At 40.2% G+C, this 13,763-nt stretch overlaps 1 protein-coding gene across 4 annotated transcripts in view; it reads right to left on the bottom strand.

Moving 5' to 3' along the window:
- Positions 1-13,763, bottom strand: part of pcdh15b (protocadherin-related 15b) — a 139,680-nt gene that overhangs the window by 90,025 nt on the left and 35,892 nt on the right. The gene's annotated exons all lie outside the window — the stretch shown is intronic.

Here is a 13,763-nt window from a genome sequence, read left to right as displayed (position 1 = left end):
TATTTAGTTATCAATAAAAAATTCAACCAATCTAAACAGCAGTTCAGTACCAAACCATTTAAAAACTTTTCTGGTTGAATTACATTGCACTGTCAGGTTTTTGGTTATGTTGTTTTGTACTCCACTGTGTTCTTGATAACAGGGTAATTCAACACATATTAGACAAATTATTTTCTTTCATTCAAACAAGCTGGGTGAAATAATTCCACACCAGAACAAGTAATCCTCCTTGAATGTTTGAATAATGCTTAATCACCAAATGTAAACCTTAAAAAAATAATAAGAAGAAATCCAACATCTCCTGGCAAATACGCCCCTGTCTGTTGTGTGATTGCTATTTCAGGACTACATCTGATTGTGCTCTATACATCTTGATGTGCTTCACACATCTGAATGTGCTCTATACATCTGAATGTGCTCCACACATCTGAATGTGCTCCATACATCTGAATGTGCTCCATACATCTGAATGTGCTCCACACATGTGCTCCATACATATGGATGTGCACCACATATATGAATGTGCACCATACATCTGAATATGCACCACACTTTCACAGTTGCTTTTCTGATTTAAAATGTCCCAAATGAAACCTCATAATCACCATCCCTTACATACATGCATGCACGCCCACTTCACGCATTCACAAAACAAGGGTTCAAGTCTAGATTGTTTTATTTGCACTTTTTTATGGTTCACTATTAGATTTGAAGGTCAGTGCATGCAACTCAAAGCAACCAAGCCCACAACATTCTAATCATTCACAAATCATTCCATGTTATGCAGAAGACATCACAAATACTTTTGTTTGGTTTTCTACCTCTTACGTTCCTAACATAAATCATTCACAATGATTTCCTAAGTGTCAGCTTTATGTTGGTGTTTAAGAGTGACAAAAATAAAAACTCTGCTTGCAAATGCTTTGCCACTGAATCGTTAAGCACGCCGAATAGAATTGAATGCACTGAGTTTGCGTCCATGGTAACAAACACCTGGCTGTCATAGCGCCCACCACATTTCAAGAAATAAAAAAAAAGAAAAAAAAGAAAAACAGCTAATTCCCCCAAAAATGCTGATTTTTAAATATATACCACTTGATGTGACCTTGTGGTCTTATATAGCAATGGCATTGTCCTTCCAGTTATTTTCAGTTAACCTGAAAATATGCTTTTCAGTAATTCAGGTTGCTATTCCAGTTACCTTGACGTTCATGCTATGTCTCCATGACTCACTGCTGCACCATCAGACTTCATGAATTCTTCACTTTAGGGAAAAGCATTATTTTAAAACTGAAGTCACTCATTCTACCGGTCAAATTTACCTCAATTTAGATACATCAAGGGACACCTTTTCAGACCACAATAATTAGGGTAAATGCTATTAAGCTCACTTACCCATTAAGCACACTTGCAACTTTGAACACAAATTATGCTAATACAGAAACAAGTTATTATCCTGCTTGACTAAATCAATACATGTAGTTCTTTTTTAAATATTCCATGCATTTTAAAGCCAATCATATTGCTGCATATTCTGAAAACATCCTGTCAATCTTCCCTCTTACAGCGTTTTAGCCAATATTTTAGCCAATTATTCATAGTTAGTATGCTAGTCATATGAGATTGCTGAATAAACCAATATATTAAATTACACATGATAGTTTCTTGTTTTTTTCTATTTAACACATCCTTTATTTCCAAATGGATGAGAAATAATATTTGTAGATTGCAGGATTTCTTTAAAGATTTTGTATCATTTTTACATGAGCTTAAAGGGTACAGCAGCATACAAACTGGAGTGCATCAGTGTGAGCACATTGGAGAAAAGCTTAAGTATAAACAAATCAGTATTTCTAGCATCACTACAAACAGTATATGATTATATAGTACAGGGTAAAGAACATTTTTGTGACAAAATACTGATGTTAATATAAAATACTGATGTAAAATAAAGTCCATTATATTTTAAATGTGAAAATATTGCTGTCCCCATTAAGCTCAGGGTGCTCCATTTAAGCTCACTTACATAGACTGCCAATGTGAATAGTTTATTAATGGTCTAAAACAATCATCAGTTTTCTGTGTAAATTAAGGTAAAATAATTAGCATTATTTTATTTTTATAGACTTTCCATGTGTAAATTCAATTAAAAAATAATAACTGAAATAATGTACATTAACAATTATTTTAAATATAAAAAATGTTAAGCTCTTCAGAGCTTAATTGGAACAGGGGTGTTTTTAAAGAGTAAGTAAGTAAGTAAGTAAATTTTTATTTATAGAGCACCTCTCAAGATAAAAATCACAAGGTGCATTACAGGATAAAAGAGAAAAAACAATAGTAAAACAATATCGATATGTATATAAAAAATATAAGAAAAAACGAAACAAATGCAAGCCTAAAAAGATACGTTTTTAACATTTTTTAAAAAGACATCACCGAATCTGCAGTTCTTATAGGCAAAGGAATAGAGTTCCAGAGACGGGGAGATGCTGTTGCAAACGCTCTATCACCTTTAGTTTCCAATCTTGTGCGTGGTATGGCCAGTAAAAATTTATTACCTGATCTCATAGACCTAGGGGGAGTATACTCATGCAATAGTTCACTGATGTAACTTGGGGCTTGACCATGTAAACTTTTGTATGTCAGGACCAGAATCTTGTATTGTATTCTTAATTTAATGGGGAGCCAGTGCAGTTGTGCGAGTTAAGGTGTAACATGACAGTATTTTGATGATTTAGTTAGAAGCCTTGCAGCAGCATTCTGAACAACCTGGAGATGCTCTAGGGAGTTATTACTAATACCTGTATATAAAGAATTAGAATAATCCGAGGAGATGAAAGCATGGATAGCAATTTCAAGCTCAGAACATGATACAATGGGACTTAGTTTAGCCAGGTTCCGTAACTGATAAAAACAAGAGTGAACCAGAGATTTGATGTGAGTATCTAAGGAGAGTGCCAAATCAAAAGTTACTCCAAGCTTCCTAATAGCAGGATTAGCCAATTTGCCAAGGGGACCAAGAGCTTCCATTATCTTGGATATGAATCTGTCGGGGGCACAGACCAGGACTTCAGACTTTTCCTCATTTAGCTGTAGAAAATTATCTGCCATCCAACTTTTGATAGAAGCTAAACAACTAATCAGCAACTGTATCTTAGAGAAATCTTCTGGCTTAAAAGAAATATACAGCTGAATATCATCGGCATAACAATGATACGAAATGCCATCAAAAGAGCTCAGGATATGCTGCAAAGGAAGCAAATATAACAAAAATAACAAAGGCCCTAGGACAGAACCCTGAGGCACACCACAAACAAGGGAGGCTGGGGCAGACCTAAACCTAGAGGAAGCCACACAAAAGGAATGTCCAGATAAATATGAAGTGAACCACTCCAAAGCAGAACCAGATAAACCCACCCAATGTCTCAATTTATCAAGTAGTATTTGATGGTCAATGGTATCAAAAGCAGAGGTGAGATCTAACACCAGAACAGAACATTCTCCTGCATCACTATGTGACAAGATGTCACTGGAGACTCTAACAAGTGCTGTTTCTGTAGAATGGAATCTACGAAACCCGGACTGATACTTGTCAATGATGTTGTGTCTGTCCATAAATTATATCAGCTGCTTAGATACAACCTTTTCCAGGATTTAGGATAGAAAGGGCAATTTTGAGATAGGTCTATAGCTATGTAAAATAGACGGGTCAAGCTTGGGTTTCTTTAAAAGCGGGTAAATGACAGCGTCCTTACAATAGGCAGGTACTTGACCAGAAATCAATGACGTATTAATTAATAACAACACACACAGAATGCACCCATTAAGCAAACCTCAGACTTTAGACTTTTAAACTTTAATAACTTTATTATAAATTGTAAAACTATTAACATTAAAATTAACATTATTACATGAGAGATTAATATTACATTTTAACTTAACATATCCTGCTAAACTCAATGACTTGCTTTAAATATGTCAAATTTTTAATTTGGGTTAATAGGGCGTTTACCCTAAAGTTTCACTATATAAACATTGTTTTAATACATTAACATAATATTTTATTTGAATGATGATTTAACAAGATTAGCACATTTGGTGCTTTTCAACATAGTGAACTGTGAGAAGTGATTACTTATCACACAAAGGCCACAACTGTTGATTTTATGTGGTAATGTAATTACTATAAACTCTATGAGTCGAAGAAACAAGTGCCATCTTAATTGGCTACCTTCAGTCTGTATTAAGACTCCACCACAGTACCCAAACTGTTGTAAATCATCATTGTAAATATCCTCTGATAAAGGATACATTTCTTTTCTTATACTCTTAGTGCTTTCAACACCATCAACCACAAAATCCTACTAGATGGGCTGGAGGCACTCATCAGTATAAGAGGTCAAGCCCTCCACTGATTTAAATCCCACCTGATAGATCGATACCAATTTGTCATTGTACATAATAAATGCACAGAACTCACAAAAATAAAATATGATGTTCCTCAAGGATCTGTTTTGAGCCCCATATTTTACTCATTATTTTTTGCTACCATTAGGCACAGTCATTAGGCACCATAGGTATGGTATTAACTTCCATTGCTATGCAGATGATACTCAGTTGTATATATCTTGCAATTTTAGAATTAAAGATAGCACCATGGTAGGCAGCATGTCACCGCAGCTCCCAGCTTATTTCCCTTCTTGTGTGTTTGTCTTATGTTTTAAGCTTTTCCTTCTGACTCTGTGTAGTGTTTATGAAGGATATCAAACCTGCCATGGATCTGCAAAGTTTCGTTAGAGTAGTGGCATTCCTTCTACTCTCTAGGACTGTCCAGTACTTCATTTGAAGAACCTTTGAGCGACCCTATTGTTTGCAGCCGGGATCAGCTGTTAGCGCTGTGCAACAGGAGGGTAGCCCCAGAGGAGCGATCTGAGATTTCGAAGGAATTACGGCGTCGGAGGAGGGGATGCAGAGAGAGAAGGGGAAATACAAACCGAGCATTCCATCTATTCTCATGGGTGACGTAAAATCTTTACCCAACAAGATGGAAGAGCTGACGGCGCTAACCAGACTGCAGTGGGAGTACTAGCAGAGCAGCCTCTTGCTGTTCAGCAGAGCATCCACCGTCATAACCTTGGATGGTTTTCAACTGGTGAGAGCGGAACGGAGCACAGGGGGGAGTGGTAAAAGGAGAGGTCTGGCAATGTACATTAATGAGAGATGATACATCACTGTGAAGGAGCAGCACAGTACCAAAGACCCACTCTGTAAGGTTGTTCTGCATATCCTCAACCTGAGTCTGAATCTGTGGAAGACTTCTTGTGTAGTTGCAAAAATCACACATCCACTACAAAAGCCCAACCACTACAGACCTGTGGACCTGACTTTTCATCTGACAAAGACCATGGAGACGCTCATATTGCACGCTGCTGGATCCTCTGCAGTTTGCCTAGCAGCCAGGGATTGTGGTGGATGACGCCATCATCCACCTACTGCACATATCCCTCTCTCATCTAGAGCAGGTGGAGAACACTGTGAGGGTCACATTCTTCCAGTGCTTTTAATAACATCTAGCCTGCACTGTTGAGAGGGAAGCTGGAGGGAGCTGGAAAGGAACTGGTTAGATGATTCTACAAAAACAGTTCCATAAAAGCACCTAAAAAATGGATCTGGCTTTCCAGTGGATGTGTCAAAGCCATGGATGGATGTACCAATGCCACCAGAGGATGCACCGATAATGCCAGCAGACACGCCGATGCCGACTCCTACCTGAGGCCCAACATCCACATTGGAGGGACTGCCCAGCCAAGAAATAGAACTATAAATATGGATTTCTACTATCTGGGCTGCCCAATGGAGAACTGGTTCCCATTTGAGTCTTGGTCCTCCCAAGGTTTCTTCCTAATACCTGGGTAGTTTTCATTGCAACTGTCATCCCTGGCTTGCTCAAGCACTATATAAATAAATTTGACTTCACTTGACTGTCTGAGCTAACACTACAGGGAACTAGCATAGCAAAATATTGAGGTTAAGTTATAGAAGTGATTAACTGAAGCCGTGTGCAGGTCAGAGTTGTTTTATTAAACTAGTTTTAAAATACTACACTTAAATCAGACTATGACTATTAAACCTTACAAAACAGCATACTGAATATATTTTCAGTGCATAACTTTACTTTTACTAATAACTATATTTAACTCCATGAGTTCATTTATTACAAACATTTTTAAATGCATTCTGAAATGCATTTAGTATTAAGAGTGTAAGTGCAGCTTCTTCTTCTTTTAACTTATTGCATTCAAGTCAATGACGCGAGACTTCGTTGAAGGTTTTCAAAATTTACTAAATGAAACATTTCTCATAAGACAACGTACAAACTCTTTCTTTTTCGCTATACAGCTTAGCTCCGTGTAGTCACGGTCAAAGACTGTTGTGCTGTGTCACTCTAGCGGCTACTGCAGCTTCAAACCTAAAAATGACGTCATGTATAAATTAACATTATTAGGCGAGACAATATTTAACAGTCAGTCTTATATTCAAACACTCAAATATTACAAATAAATAAATTACAAATAAAGAAACTATATTCTGTACATAATGGCTCCAACATTCCCAGCCCCTAATTGTGTAGACATCAGGGCTACATAATTACTCAAACCAAATGGAGCCATTCTTTTCCGTAATAAACATGGTCAAGTTTCAACTTTAACTGAGCATTATCACGATATGTCTATTTACACCACTTCCTGCAACAAGCATAACTTGGTTACAGGTCTTTCTAGGATGCTACTTTTTGTTTGCACTTGAACACTCCGAACAGTGCCCTTGGAATCTGGCATAACCTTGATTATGCGGCCTAGCACCCACGAGTTTCGTGGACTTGAAGAATCCACAATCAGAACAATGTCATTCACTGCAAAGTTTCTTTTCAACTTGGACCAGCGCTGACGTTCTTGCAGCAAGGGTAAGTATTCTGCGGTCCATCTGCGCCAGAACAGATCAGAAAGGTATTGTATCTGTCTCCAGCGTCTCCTCCCGTATACATCACTCTTCTCAAAAACCCCTGGGGGCATCATAGGCTTTGTTTTCATCAGTAGCAAATGATTTGGAGTGAGCGCTTCAAGATCATTTGGATCTTCTGACATCTTTGTTAATGGTCTGCTGTTGATTATGGACTCTACTTCACACAACGTTGTGTGCAAGCCATCATCATCCAGAACTTGTTGTTTCAGCAGAGCACCAAGCACCTTCCTCACTGTCCTAATTTGGCGTTCCCAGACACCTCCTTGATGAGAGGCACCAGGAGGATTAAATTTCCACTCAACTCCTCCTTTCAACAATTCTTCCTTAATCTTGGAGTCATTCAAGTTCTGTATTGCTTCACGTAACTCTCTTTCGGCGCCAATGAAATTTGTTCCATTATCTGATCGAACAACAGACACCTGTCCTCTTCTACTGATGAAGCGACGCAGAGCGTTGATGCATGCATCAGTGTCCAGAGAGTGTGCGACTTCTATATGTACTGCTCTCAGAGTCAAACAAGTAAACAGTACACCATATCTTTTGACCATAACTCGTCCTCTTTTAACTTGAAATGGCCCAAAATAGTCAACACCAGTGTACGTAAAAGGTGGGTTGTCTGGTGTTAGTCTCTCCACCGGCAAATCCGCCATCTTTTGCTCACCAGTTCTTGCATGCAATCTGCGACAGGTGTAGCAATTGGACAACATCTTTCTTATTGCAGAATTTGCTTGCGGAATCCAATACTTATGCCTTAATCGTGCTAGAACATGATTCCGCCCACAGTGTCCAACCTGATGGTGAATATGTTGAAGAATAAGAGTGGAAATCTTGAGGTCTTTGTGTAGGATAGCGGGATGTTTAGCCTCCTCTGGCATAGCTGCCCTGCATAACCTTCCTCCAACCCTCAACACTCCTTCATCAAGGTATGGATCCAGCTTGTATATGTGGCTGTTCTTTCTGACTTGATTCTTTCCCTGTTGCAGAATCTTGATCTCTTCTCCATATTTTAACTGTTGACTGTAGCGAACTAAATCATGCTCAGCATTTGTCAAATCTTCTATGCCAACTGAGAAGTCTTTCAGGGTTCCTTTGTACTTCTTCATTTCCTGTGCTATAGCACTATACTGTCCATTTCGTTCATCATCTGATGTATTGATGGTTCTTTGCAGCTCTGCTCTTTTGCGGCTCAAGTTCAGCAAAATCTCTTTGAGATGAGTAAACCATGCTACTGCCTTCTTCAAGCGATGCCAATTAGAATAATATGCAATGAGCTTGCTAAAAGCATCTTTGTCATCCTCCGCTCTAATAACGCAAGACACAGCATGTCCTTTAACTTCTGGATCTTCTTCCAAAAATGAACTTGATTGGTCTACCCTGACTGGCCAATCCTTGCATGGTCTTAGCAAGAATGAAGGTCCTTCAATCCAATTCTCACATCTCATAAGTCCTTCTGCTGTCAAGCCTCTTGAGACATGATCTGCAGGATTCTCTGATGAATTCACAAATCTCCATTGAGATGGCTTAGATGCCTCTCTTATCAAGGACACTCGGTTTGCTACAAATGTCTTATATCGAGCTTTATCATTTTCGATGTATCTCAAGACAGTCACACTGTCCGTCCAAAACAATGACTCCTCCATCTGCATGTTCAACTCCTGCCTTAACATTCGTTCCATCTTGACTGCCATAGTTGCAGCTGTAAGTTCCATTCTGGGTACGGTGATCTGCTTAAGTGGCGCCACTCTGGACTTTGCCATTACTAATGAACAGGACTTCTGATCATGACCACTGGTTAACACAAGATAGGTCACCGTCCCATAACCGCCTTCGCTGGCGTCCGAAAAATTATGCAACTGTGCTGACTTGACAAGTCCAAAGTTTGCAGGCTTAAAACATCTTTTGACCCTAAACCTGGAAAGCCTTTGTAGATCAACAGTCCATCTTGTCCATTGATTCAGGTGGGTTTCTGTGATCTCCTCATCCCACCCTATCTGGGCTTTACAGAGATCTCGCAGAAGCAGTTTCGCTGGCAATACAAATGGTGACAAAAATCCAAGGGGATCATATACAGAACCAACGACTGATAAAATTCCTCTTCTTGTAGGAGGTTTGTTCTGCACACTGATGTTGAAGGAGAATGTGTCAGTTTCAGTACACCAAGTAATCCCTAAGGCTCGTTCTTTAGGTAACAATTCATTGCCCAAGTCTAGAGCTTTGACTTCTGAGGCTCGATCCTGCTCAGGAACCGATGACAAAAAAGCTCTTGAATTACTCATCCACTTCGTCAAGTGAAATCCACCCTTGCTACAGAGAGCTTTTAGGTCTTTGGCCAGCATGATTGCTTCTTGTTCTGTTTCCACTGAAGTCAAGCAATCATCAACATAAAAACTAGTCAGGAGTGTCTGAGCTGCCTTGTCTGTCATCTTATCCTGTAAATCCTCCACTATTCTTCGAAGAGCAAAGCATGAGCAGCTTGGCGATGATGTAGCACCAAATATGTGGACACACATTCGGTAATCAACTGCCTCTTCCTTCAGACTGCCTTTAGGCCACCACAAAAATCTAAGAAAGTCTGCATCCTTCTCTTGAACCCTGACCTGATAAAACATAGATTCAATGTCAGCCATGATAGCCACTGGGTGTCTGCGAAACCTGTTCAACACTCCAAGAAGAGTATTTGTGAGGTTGGGTCCTTGAAGTAACTGCTCATTCAGAGAAAATTTGGGACCAGAATATTTTCATTTCTTAAAGGCAATCCAATATGGTAATGACCATCTTTGAACTGCACTGACTTTGTCACTGATTGCATGAATCGATGATCTTCTTGAGACATTTCTGTCTTATCCTCATATCGCCTTTCAGGGAAATCTGCGTTGAACTGTTGAACCAGCAAGTCCTCAATAGTCTCCACTGATATGCGATTCACTATGCAGCTTTGCAAAGTGTCAGGATTCACACTTGTGTTTTCTTGTTTTGGGCCATTCACGATCCAGCCAAGCACTGTCTGCACTGCATATGGTCCATTTTCTCTACTGTTCAACACTTTCCATGGTTCCATGGCCTTATATGCATTCACACCTATCAACAGTCCAACCTCTGCTTCGATGTGTGGTAGATGAACCTCACACAGGTAAGGCCACTTACTTAGATCCTGTTGCTTAGGAATGTGGCCTTTCTTCACAGGAATATGTTGCTGTGTCAACACCCTTGGCAAATCAATGTATGTGCTTCCTTCTAGTGCACACACTTCCAAATCTGTTAAGACATGTCCTTGAGCCTTCCTCTTTTGTCCCATGGTACACAGTAAGAAGTCTGTCTTTTTACCTCTGACATTAAGTTTGTGCATCAGATCTTCTGTACAAAATGTAGTGGTGCTACCTGGGTCCAAGAACGCATATGTCTCTACAGTTTTGTCACCTTTCTTTGATTTAACCTTTACAGGTAGTATTGACAAAATGCACTCACTATCGCCAGCCCCAGTAGATCCACAAGTTTCTTGATCCAGAGATAGAAGAGCATTTGATACTGAATGACTGCTATCATTAATATTCCCAGCAGAACCGCTACTTTCCTTCATCTTATGAAGTATGGTTGGATGCTTCAAAGCACAAACTGCACATGTCAGTCTTCTCTTGCAATCTTTACTTAAATGTCCTTTGCCGAGACATCCATAGCAAATTCCTTTACTCTTCAGGAACTGTATTCTTTCTGAATGCTCCTGTTCCTTAATCTTTTCACACAAGCTGAGTGTGTGAGCCTTTCCACAGTACAAGCAAGCAACAGCATACTTGAATGTATTCTGTTGTTCACTTTCCTTAAGAGGCTGTGTGTTGTCCTTCACAATGGGGAAAACATCTGTGGCAAAATTGGTTCCTTTACCATCATACTTCTTATAGCTCTTTGCTGGTGTCTTGGGCTTGGCCTTTGCATCAGTGGTTACTTCTTGAATGTCACCGAAGAGAGGATCATTGACAACTTGCGCATACCCGTCTATAAAGTTGACCAAGTCTTCAAACCTCGCTCGTCTACCTCTATGAGATTGAAGATCAAACGCAGCATTCCTCCAACGCTCTCTGACTTTGTATGGGAGTTTTGAGATCACTGTCCTCATATTACTTGGATTGTCCATCTCTTCCATAAACTCAACATCAGTCATGGTATTTCTACATCCAATAAGAAACAATGCATATGACCTCAAACCCTTGGCGTCTTCACCTTTAATCTGTGGCCATTTAAGTGCCTTGTCTAAATAAGCTGTAGCTATCTTCAATTCATTGCCATAATGATATGCAAGCAGCCTCTTAGCTTCTCGAAGCCCCTTATCTGGTTGCATGTGTTCGCAACTGCAGACAAGATCTCTTGGTTCGCCCCTCGTATACTGCTCCAAGTAGAACAGCTTGTCCTGATCACTGTTCGTCCTTTTTTCAATCACACTTTCAAATGCCCTCATAAATGATCTATAGGCAAGTGGATCTCCAGAGAACACCGGAACCTCTCTTTGAGGAAGCTGGGACAAATTTTGCTGCATGACTAGTAGCTCTGTTACTTCATTCTGACGTTGCATTATCTTATGAAGTTCATTCTCAGGGCCACTTAACTGTTGTATGAAATCAGAGTCAGGCCTTCGTCCAGCTGATGCATCAAGTGGCTGTAATACTGGCCTTAGAAAAGGTAGGACAGGCTTTACTTCTTCTTTCAAAGGAGAATCAGAAAAATCAGCCTTTTGCTCCTCTCCAACATTTTTGTGTGAATGATGATTATATATTATATAGTTGCCCAGATTAAATATAATCTGGGCAACTTCATTCACTGTTCCTCCTTCAGCAATATATTACATGTACCACACGTATGGGGAAGACACTGGATAAATGTTTTGGATCAGTCCCAGATGCATACAGACCTGTTGCTCTCCTCTGTCTGGGCTCTGCTGACCACAACACCATCCTCCTTGTTCCAGCATACATTCCAACCATAAGAAGAGTTAAGAAAGTTGTGCGTAGCATCAGGCAGTGGACCAAAGACAGTATCTTGGCTCTCCAGGGATGTTTTGAAACCACAGACTGGAACAACCTTCTGACTCCTTCCAACAATATCAACGATCAAGTTGACACCATATCTTCATACATCTCTTTCTGTGTAGACAACATTATCCCCTCCAAAACGGTCACAATCTTCCCCAACAATAAGCCCTAGATCAGCCCTGAAGGAAGTCCTCAACAAAAAGAACAGGGTATTCTTCAATGACTCTAAATCAGACAAAAAGAGGTCAACAAAGAAGTTAAGCGAGCCATAAAAATTGCTAAATGAAAATACAGAGCATGAAGAACAATTCAGTCAAAGGAACCTCCAATCAGCTTGGCAAGGGCTCAAAAACACAGTGAACACCATCACCAAACTGCTGCTCTGACACCATCCAGGTAGATGGCAGCAGCCCTGCATCCCTCCACAATGACCTCAACTGCTTCTACAGCAGGTTTGAGAGAGATAACTCAATCCAGCTGGAAGAGATCAGGACTACACTCCAACCTACGAACTGTGCATTCACCTTCAGCAGTGCTGAGGTGACGAGAGCCCTGAGGAGGACCAGAGAGACCAGCTTACATGACCTGGATAACATCAGTGGTTGTGTGCTAAAGCACTGCACGGAACAGCTTGGTGGCATATTTCAGACACTGTTCCAAAGCTACCTTGACAGTTGCAGAGTCTCACAGCTATGGAAATATTCAAGTCATTCCTATACCCAAGAAGAGTACAGCCAAGTTACTCAATGACTAACCTCCTTTGTGATGAAAGCCATGGAGAGGATTGCTAAACATCAAATCATCGGAATCACCTGTAACGATCTAGAATCAGACGGCAGACACAATTGCTGCAGAGAACCACATTTATTCAAATCAGAGGCGGACCTAAATCCTATAACCTCGACCTTTCCAACACGGACGTTACGAGATCGGCGTGGCATAATCACACATACAAAAACAACCAATCACAAAGTCTAACAGAACTGACAACGAAGACATACGAAAAACATTGCAATACTTAACTAAGTACATACACACAGCAGAAACAACCAAATAGTACAAGCAAGAAAGGGAACAGAGGGAGGGAACAAGGCAAGATACGCACAAAGGGGCGGAGTTAAACATTACATCACCATCTCACAGATGGACCCTCTACATTTTGCTTATTGCACATGCATAGGCATTGACAATGCCAAAGTCTTCATTATGGATTAAATTCATAAGCACATGGAATGTCCCAACACTTCAGCAAGACTTCCATTTTCAGACTTTTCTTCGGCTTTCAACACCGTCCAGGCTCACATCCTGGCCCACAAACTCGTCCCACTTTTACTTGGCAAGTATTCAGACGACATAGTTCTCCTGTCCATGTTGTCGGGTGCATCACAGTCTTCCAGGAGCTTGTTGACTTGTGTGACAACTCGTGCCTTGAGCTGAATATCAGCAAAACCAAGGAGATGGTGATAACCTTCTCAAACAAACAGCTGGCGCTGGCTTCATCAGTCACCACCTCAATCCATGGCATGCCTGTCGAACTGGTGGAGGAGTACAAATATCTGGCTACTATCTTCGATAGCCACTTGAATTTCTCAGCCAAAACGGTGGAGATTCTCAGGAAATTACATCAGAGACAGTACCGCCTCAGGAAGCTCAACTCCTTCAGTGTGAATAAAGACATCATGCAGGCATTTTACTACTCTTTCATTGAGAGTATCA

This window comes from Brachyhypopomus gauderio, chromosome 3 (assembly GCF_052324685.1).
Source record: "Brachyhypopomus gauderio isolate BG-103 chromosome 3, BGAUD_0.2, whole genome shotgun sequence".
Taxonomy (NCBI): domain Eukaryota; kingdom Metazoa; phylum Chordata; class Actinopteri; order Gymnotiformes; family Hypopomidae; genus Brachyhypopomus; species Brachyhypopomus gauderio.
Note: the sequence above shows the minus strand (reverse complement) of the source record. Positions and strands in the feature narration are given on the sequence as shown.